At 43.6% G+C, this 8749-nt stretch overlaps 1 long non-coding RNA gene across 1 annotated transcript; it reads right to left on the reverse strand.

The window, feature by feature from the left end:
• Positions 1–759: 759 nt before the first annotated feature.
• On the reverse strand, positions 760–2293 carry LOC141416420 (uncharacterized). The gene is made up of 2 exons (XR_012441147.1): positions 2139–2293; positions 760–1152 (listed from the first exon to the last, which is right to left on the reverse strand). It is a non-coding gene; the product is annotated as an uncharacterized lncRNA (long non-coding RNA).
• Positions 2294–8749: the final 6456 nt, after the last annotated feature.

Genomic DNA, 8749 nt, shown 5'->3' on the forward strand with positions numbered 1-8749 from the left:
TGCCAGATAATCTAAAAATCACAGTCCTATGTATGCATCCATAACAATGGATATCAGAACATCCAAGATGACTGCACTCATCTACCCATCTACAATGGAAACAAGTAAAGTGCCTTTTACATGAGCGTGTAGATGGAGATTTCTTCCAGCTGTTCTGACAGGCTCCAAATCCACACTTCAGGCTGCTGTGCAGGAGAGGTCTCATGGGCTGTTATTTATGAGAAACCCCAAGGGATCCGACACAGGGTAGCTGTCACACCTGATGAATTTCAGTTCTGAAGTCTGAACCAGAAAAGTCTGAGAAGACATTCTGATAAATTAGGTGCCTATGCCTAGGCAAAAGAAAAGCACATCTTTTTTTATACAGAGGGCCAGATGATTCTTCTCTGCCTTTCTCTATTCTATTGTGACATGTTCATGAATAGAAAAAAATTAATCATCCTCTGTAAATCTTGTCTCATTACTTGCAGGAAAAAGTATGAAATGCTGTTTCAAATGTACCATGAGTAAAAAATAGTTGATGATGCTATGGAAAGAGGAAGCTGGTATGTGGGAATGCAGGGTGGAAGAAGGAACTTACTGGCAGACCTAATAAGATCTTGTTGGGTGGTGGTGGAATGGATTATGACACTGCTTTCCACATATTTGGAAAACTGGGGTCAAAAGGAAACTAGAGTTTTGGACCCAAGAACCAAACTCCTGAGATTCCATGTGTTCAATCCAGCCCCCCATCTGTAAAGGCCAAATAATGAGTCATGGTGAAGGCAGAGAAAGGAGGTTTATTACACTGCTTGGACATGCCATGGGAAGAGGCAGAGTAAGCACTCAGCTAATATTTAGCCATCTTCTAGATACAGACGTGAACTATAGTTTTTAATAGACAAAAGAAGTGGTGACAGGGGACAAAGTTATGCATAGTTAAACAGTCCCAGTCACAGGTGTGTTCTGGTTGCCATTTATCTCAGTCCAAGGGTTCCCAGAGCTGCTCCAGAAAAGGTGTTATTGATGTCATAACTGGAGGGCAGCAATCTGGTTCCATGAGATAATTAATCCTGTTCCAGGGTGCAGCCCCATCATTGTAGGTAACTGTCCTCATTTGGAGGGATGGTATGTCCTTCACCGTCCACTGTTCCTTAAAGGAAGCTTCAGTCCCTTGTTGTAAAGACATTATCAGTGTTACTGTAAAGGAATGGCTTAGAGCAAAGACAGGTTCAAAATGGAGGCAGGGATGCCAAGCTTCTCCTGTTTTTAGTTAATTCGTGGGCCCAAGAGAGGAGTCAGTGCTCTTTAGCAAAAGCAACTTGAGTGCCTCTTACAAAACCAGATGGGCCCAACAGGAGGAAGGCTGAGTAGGGAACACATGGACCACAACTCCTACCATCCTCAAACATCTCCACACCTCCACATGATCTCGGGGGACCCGAGGGTGAGGGCAGATGTCCGTAGGTGGCTCCATGGGAGGTAAAGTCACACAGAGACCCTCCAGGGCACACGTCCAGACCTACCTGCCTGCCAGACCCCTCCCCACATTAGGAAGGAACCGAGCGCACCCACCCCAATGCCCCACAGCCAGCGGGTGTCAGGAAAAAGTGTCCAGGAAAGAAGACAGAAACGTGAGGCTCGGCTCAACAGCAGAGGCAGGTTAATGTCGGGATAAACCTGAGAGGAATCTAGTCAGAGGTAGAAACCAGAGTGCCGCCTCCAACAGGCTTGGGATTTATGGGGCTGTGCATGGTGTTTTCGGGAGGTGGTCTTCGGGGCAGGTGTGCGGAAGTCACAGGTAATGCCGGTGTGTTAGGGAGGGGTTGGATCTTTCAGCTCTGGACGGTTGGTGCATCGCTTACTGGACACTGACGATTGGCTGCGTCACTTAAGAGAAATGAAAAATGACTGCGGGGAACCAAGGCAAGGTAAGGTCACATCAGAAGTGGCAGAGTAGGTGGGGGGGGGGGTCAGCGGGTAAGCCTTGAGAGGCCGCCTGGTTTTAGGATGACCTTACTCTTGCTAAACAGAAGGGACCCCAGCGCAGCTGCCCTAAAGGAGGCCGGGCCTGTACACTCGGGAGGACTTGGTGGGGAGAAGCACTCCCGCAGTCACGGACGCCCTCCCTTCCCCGTCACCACGCCACACGCACTCACTGTCCTTGCCTTTCGGGGTGTTCGCGTCCTCCCTAAGGGTCTCCCTGCGTCCTGAAACTCACAGGGAGAAATCCGATGTGGAAAAACCACCTGAGCATCCCGGACACAGGACACACCTGGAGAGGATTCCAAAATCGCTGAAGATGGCGAGCTTCAGATAAAGACCCGCCCCAGATCGCAAAAGCCCGCCCTTCCTTCCCTGTGTTTGTGCCTGATTGGACCGTGCTCATGCAGTGCCTCCAATAGGACAGCGATTGAAGTCCTGAGTGACATCAGATCTCTCCAACCAATAGCTGAAAGATTTCAGAATGTCAAATTCTCTGTTGCAGCTTCCTGAGGATCTGCCTTCATAACAGAACAGGTTTATGGTCCTCGAATTGATGATAGCAGGTTATGAATTATAGCAGGAGGCTCACATATGTTATGAGCTGAATTGTTTCCCTCTAAAAAAATTCATGTTCATTTTCTAGCAAATAGTGCTACCAGCTAAGTGAAAGGGGCATTACAGGAGCAATATTTCTGGATTAAGGAACCCTTCAATTGTCCTTTTTTGCTGGTTGTTGGGCTAATGCCCAGCCAGTACCGTGCCTGAAATTCCAGAATCCACAGAAGCTCCTCAGAAGCAGCGCAAACCACGCTGCTGTGGACTGCACGAACTGACCCAACCTTCCTGGCACTAACCTGCTACAGGACACCATGTTTATGCCACCAGTGCAACGTCACAATCGTTACCATGTCAACTTTATGACATAAGCTAGGCGTCCAGAGGTCTTGCTGTCGCCATGTTGTTCTTTTTTTTTTGTCACTGAGACACGGACTCTTTGCATTCAGTTACAATACTACCACAGACCGCACAAATGTTTGGATGTATGTCTGTCAAATTCATAACAGTTAACTCTCCAGTTAATTTGGGGTGCCTTAATCTGATTCATATACTTTGCTTACAACAGGAAAAGGAAGGACATTGTCAGTCACAAGAGAGCACGACGGGAACAAAGAGATAAATATTACAATGTAAAATCAAGGAGCGAGATCTCAGATGAAACCAATCCAGCCAAACCTTGATGTTATGTGTGTAAGTGTTAAAACGATTAAATAAAAAACAAATATGAAAAATTTAAAATCCCAAAACCTCGATAGTTTAGACTTACAAGGAAAATAAATGTATGCTATTAAATGACAGCATCCAGAAGCTCACACAGCCTTTTAGTATATACATAGATTTTCTATGCAGCAAGTGTATGAGATATAGTTGAATGACATCAAAATTTTCTACCATGAACACATGCACTGCTGTAGTAAATTTTACTTCAGAGGTGTGAAGGTGGCTCACTTCTATAATCCTAGCTATGCAGGAAGCAGAGATGAGGAGGATCATGGGTGGAAGCCAGCCAGGGCAAATAGTTTGAAAGACCCTATCTCAAAAAAACCCATCACAAAAAAGGGCTGATAGAGAGGCTCAAGGTACAGGCCATGAATTCAAGTCCCAGTACAAAAAAAAAAAAAGAAAAAGAAAAGAAATGGCATTTCCTATAGGAATAATGCTTCTCCCTTAGACAATGTACACGAATGAGGTCACAGCTGTCAATAAATATGTGACCTAATTTGATGTACTTTGTAATGTAACCGTTGACCTTGTGAAAAAAACGCTCTGGTAAGACTTCTGACTTCTAAGTCTTGGATAACTTCTGGAAGGGAAGTGAAGGTGAGTGGTACATGTGTACTTTGGTGAGGTAAATAAAACAGTAAGAGGAATAGAGGCCTAAATTCATAGCTACTCAGGAGGCAGAGTTCAGGCCAATCAGGGTTTGTGGGCATTCTAGGCAAATAGTTCAGGAACCCATCTTGGAGGTATGGTTCAAGAGGTAGAGTTCATGCCTAGCAAGCATTAGTCCCTGAGTTCAAACTCAAGTACCACCAAAATAAATAAATAAATAAATAAGAGGCAAACAAGAAAATGTGGGACATGTTCTAGAGCTTAGCCTTACTCTAGGTCTTACATATCCTGCACATCAAATGGTATTACCACAACCTAAGTTTCAGATAGTATCACACGGATGTGTTCTTGTACATGTGGCTCTTGGTCCCAACCTGGTTCTCCTTAACTGCTGCCTGTGGAGAATTTCTGCACCCACCCTCACTCAAACAGAGGCACAGGTCATGGTTGGTGATGTGGTGCCCCTGCTATTGGAACAGAGAGAATGGGAAATCAAACAGTCCCATGCTGATATTCATGGAGCTCTACAACAGAGTGCTCATCATTGAGCCAGGAGGCATCAGCACCCTGCGTGGTCATGACCAAAACACATGGCTGTTTCTCCAGAAACCAGTCACCATTTTCATGTCTTCTCAGTATCATCATATAAAATGTTTTCATGAAAAACTACTCACCATCTCTAGCAATAAAGGAAATGCAAATTGAAACCACACTAAGATTCCACCTCACCCCTGTTAGAATAGCCATGATAAGCAACACCACCACCAACAGGTGTTGGTGAGGAGGCGGGCAGAAAGGAACCCTCTTACACTGTTGGTGGGAATGTAAACTAGTACAACCACTCTGGAAAAAAATTTGGAGGCTACTTAAAAAGCTAAACATTGATCTACCATTTGATCCAGCAATACGACTCTTGGGGATATACCCAAAAGACTGTGACGCAGGTTACGCCAGAGGCACCTGCACACCCATGTTTATTGCAGCACTATTCACAATAGCCAAGTTATGGAAACAGCCAAGATGCCCCACTACTGATGAATGGATCAAGAAAATGTGTTATCTGTACACAATGAAATTTTATGCAACCACGGAGAAGAGCGAAATGTTATCCTTCGCTGGTAAATGGATGGAATTGGAGAAGATCATTCTGAGTGAGGTTAGCCTGGCCCAAAAGACCAAAAATCATATGTTCTCCCTCATATGTGGACATTAGATCAAGGGCAAACACAACAAGGGGATTGTACTTTGAGCACATGAAAAAAGCGAGAACCCACAAGGGAGGTGTGAGGATAGGTAAGACACCTAAAAAATTAGCTAGTATTTGTTGCCCTCAATGCAGAGAAACTAAAGCAGATACCTTAAAAGCAACTGAGGCCAACAGGAGAAGGGGACCAGGAACTAGAGAAAAGGTTAGATCAAAAAGAATTAATCTAGAAGGTAACACCCATGCACAGGAAATTAATGTGAGTCACCTCCCTGTATAGCTATCCTTATCTCAACCAGCAAAAACACTTGTTCCTTCCTATTATTGCTTATACTCTCTCTTCAACAAAATTAGAGATAAGGGAAAAGTAGTTTCTGCCGGGTGTCGAGGGAGTGTGGGGGAGAGAAAGGGGGCAGAGTGGGTGGTGTGTAAAGGAACTTTGTTGTTGGGGAATGGGAGCAGGTAGGATATTTAGAAATTTTTAGAGGAAAAAGGCATGGGTTTTGGGCAGGTATGGTGTTGGTGTTTGGACTTAGACTGCTTTTCTTATGTTTGGAAAGCTCAGGTCAAATCAAGTGCACCTAACAGGAGGATGGCTGAATAGGGACCCCAATGCCCACAGATCCTTCTTCCATCTCCACACACCACTTGAACAGCCTCAACAGAGGAGGCAACTTGGAGAGAATTACAATACCACTGTAAGATGTGCGGTTCGGCTAAAGACCTGTGTAAGATCATTACAGCCAGGCCCTTTGATTCTGTACCTGTGCCTGAGTGGACAGATCTCTTGTGAAACAGTTTGATAAATTTCGTATAATCATCACTCCTTTGTGAAAAGTTTTGTGGTCAGACTGTTGATTTGTAAATCTTGCATCAATCCTGGAACAAAGATGCAGCTGACTGGTACCTGGGGTAATTGGGACAGGTAAGTAAAACAGTTACGTAAGAGCAGTAGCAACATGCAGCCTCGTACTGACCAGTGCAAAGTGAAAATAAACTTATGATCTGATATTTTGGATTTGTGCAAGTTGCCAGTTTGTTGTAAAGCAAGGCAGGTTTTGTTGGAATCTGGACTTTGTGTTATTCTAGAGGTTAAACCTAAGGGCAGAGTCCATAAGAGTCCCAATATTTGAATGTGTGTCCTTGCCCTACTCTGTTACCCTTTAGTTGCTGCCTATGTAGTACTTCTGCACCCACTGTCATTGGAACAGTGGCACAGGTCACAGCTGGTGATGTGTTGCATCTGCTGTTGGCCCAAGGAGACTAAGATATCAAATGGTCCCACACTGATCTTCATGGAGCTCTACAACAGAGTGATCATCAGTCAGCCAGGAGGCATCAGCAGCCTGCCTGGTTGTGCCCAAGGGACATGGCTGTGCTGAAAAACCAGTCACCAGTTTCATGACTTCTCAGTATAATCATATAGAATGTTTTCAAAAACTTAGTGCATTAGAGTCTCACTGATCAGTAACTCCCTAGGATTTTGGGGAATCATATAGGCACTGTCTTTCCAAGATGTTAAACAATTTCAAACTTATGTTTGAAATTAAAAGCAGGAGTATAACGCATATTATATTATTTGTATGATCTCTAAAGATGGAATGTGGTACTGCTGGCTACTTAGTGTGCTGGGATCCCTTCAAACATTTTTTTCACTGATACTGTGGTTTGTGCTCAGGGCCTCATAGTTGCTCAGCAAGTGCTCTATAATCTCAGCCCCTCTAACAGCCCCTTTGGGGTTAGATATTTTGAAGATATGGTCTTACCAACTGTTCGCACCAGCTGGCTTAGAACTGCAATTCTTCTGATCTCTGATTTCAAATTAGCTAGGATTACTGGTGGGAACCACCAGTGCCCCACCCCTTCAAATATTCCCAGTGTTTCAAGTGGATAGCAGCCCCTGGGACCTTTCCTGCAGAACAGCTTAAGGTGCAGGTTTGGAGCCTCTCAGAGCAACTTGTGCCATGATATGAAACTTAGGTGGAGCTAATACTATTTGTTGTACTTGATATTTAAGAATTAGGGTGAGCCTTGCTACAGAACATGCCCCACATTTTCTTGTTGAATTCATATTTAATTATTTAATTACTAATGTTTTTGCTGGGGTTGACCTCAGGAAATCAGGCTTCTTAGGCAGGGGCTCTACCTCTTGAGCAAAACCTGCAGCCCTGCTTTCTGTTGGGAATTTCCAAGATGGGGTTTTGTGAATTGTTTACCTGGACTTCCCTCCAACCGTGATCATCCTGAACTCTGTTTCCTGAGTAGCTGGGATATTGCTCCTGACCTACCCCTGCCATAGTACTTTGGTTTTGATACAGGATCTTGCTATGTGGCCCAGGATATCACAAAAAAAAAACAGGTAGCTCAGGTACCTGAAAGTACTGATCCCCTTACCTCCAGTTCCTGAGTATTGCCATGACAGGTCCTTGTCTCCAGTACAATTTGTTCAAAATGTTGATTCATTTGGTCACTCACACTCACTTCTACAGTTTTGATGCCAAAACTTTGAACTTGAGTTTACACTAGGTAGGCAAGTTCTCTTCCACTTGAGCAGGGCCCCCTGCCCTCTACTCAGACTTGCAGTTATTTTTCAGTTGTGCTGTCTGTGGAACACTAATATAATTTCAGGGCATACCAGGACATGCACACATGAAGACATCCAACCCACTGTTCTTTCAATGGAGGTGATTTGTTACTGCAGATATGTCTGTGGTTGCATATTGATATCTTTAAGTGTGTGTTGTTTGAGTTGGCAGGACAGAAATATGTAAAACCAGTATGATAGCTTTAAGGGAAAATGAAATCTCCATCTCAAGGTCTAAGCACCGGAAAAAGTTACTAATTCCTTAAACACCATGCATAATGTATAAAGAAGAAAAGTTGAGAAAACACATGATATCTTCTTCATTTGTAAGTTCAATGATTCTGTTCTGCAATCATTCATTCTATGACTTTGTCATCACACTTTTCTTTCTACATTCATGTACACAGTCATTAAAATGAAGAAAAGATTTATTGATGAAGAAAATAGAATAGGGACACCACACTGGATTGAGTCATGAATTTATGATGTGCAGCAGCGTTACCTGTTCTTTCTCTTTCAAATACCTTTCTTAAGAAAGATGTACTCATGAAACAGTAATCATTACAGCACAGACACTGCTGTTCCTTTGAAATGCCTGCTCATAACATTTGACCTTGGCTCCAGTATGGGCAATGAAATATGTGAAGAAGCTGGGTGCTTGTGTCTCAAACCTGTTATCTGAGCTACTCAGGAGGCAGATATCAAGAAAGATTACAGTTTGAACCCAGCCCAGGCAAATAGGAAGATCCTATCTCAAATATACCTAACACAGACCTGACACCAGTGGCTCAGGGCTGTAAACCTACATAGTCAGGGGACAGAACAGGAGGATCACGTTTTGAAGCTAGTCCATGCAAATAGTTCAGGAGACATTATCTCAAAATAAGCCACCATAGAAAAAATAGCTGGTAGAGAGGGTCAAGAATTATGGCCTGAATTCTGACCCCAATACCAAAAAAATAAAACCCAACACAAAAAGGTCTGGCAGTTCAATGTTCAGTTTTTTGAAGAATCTTCAAGCTCTTTAAGAAAATGGTTGTATGAAAATTTATTCTCACCAACAGTTTCCCAGGGCACTATTTTGCTATATACAAGTCCTCTCAAAC

The sequence above is a fragment of the Castor canadensis genome, chromosome 14 (genome assembly GCF_047511655.1).
Source record: "Castor canadensis chromosome 14, mCasCan1.hap1v2, whole genome shotgun sequence".
Classification (NCBI taxonomy): Eukaryota; Metazoa; Chordata; class Mammalia; order Rodentia; family Castoridae; genus Castor; species Castor canadensis.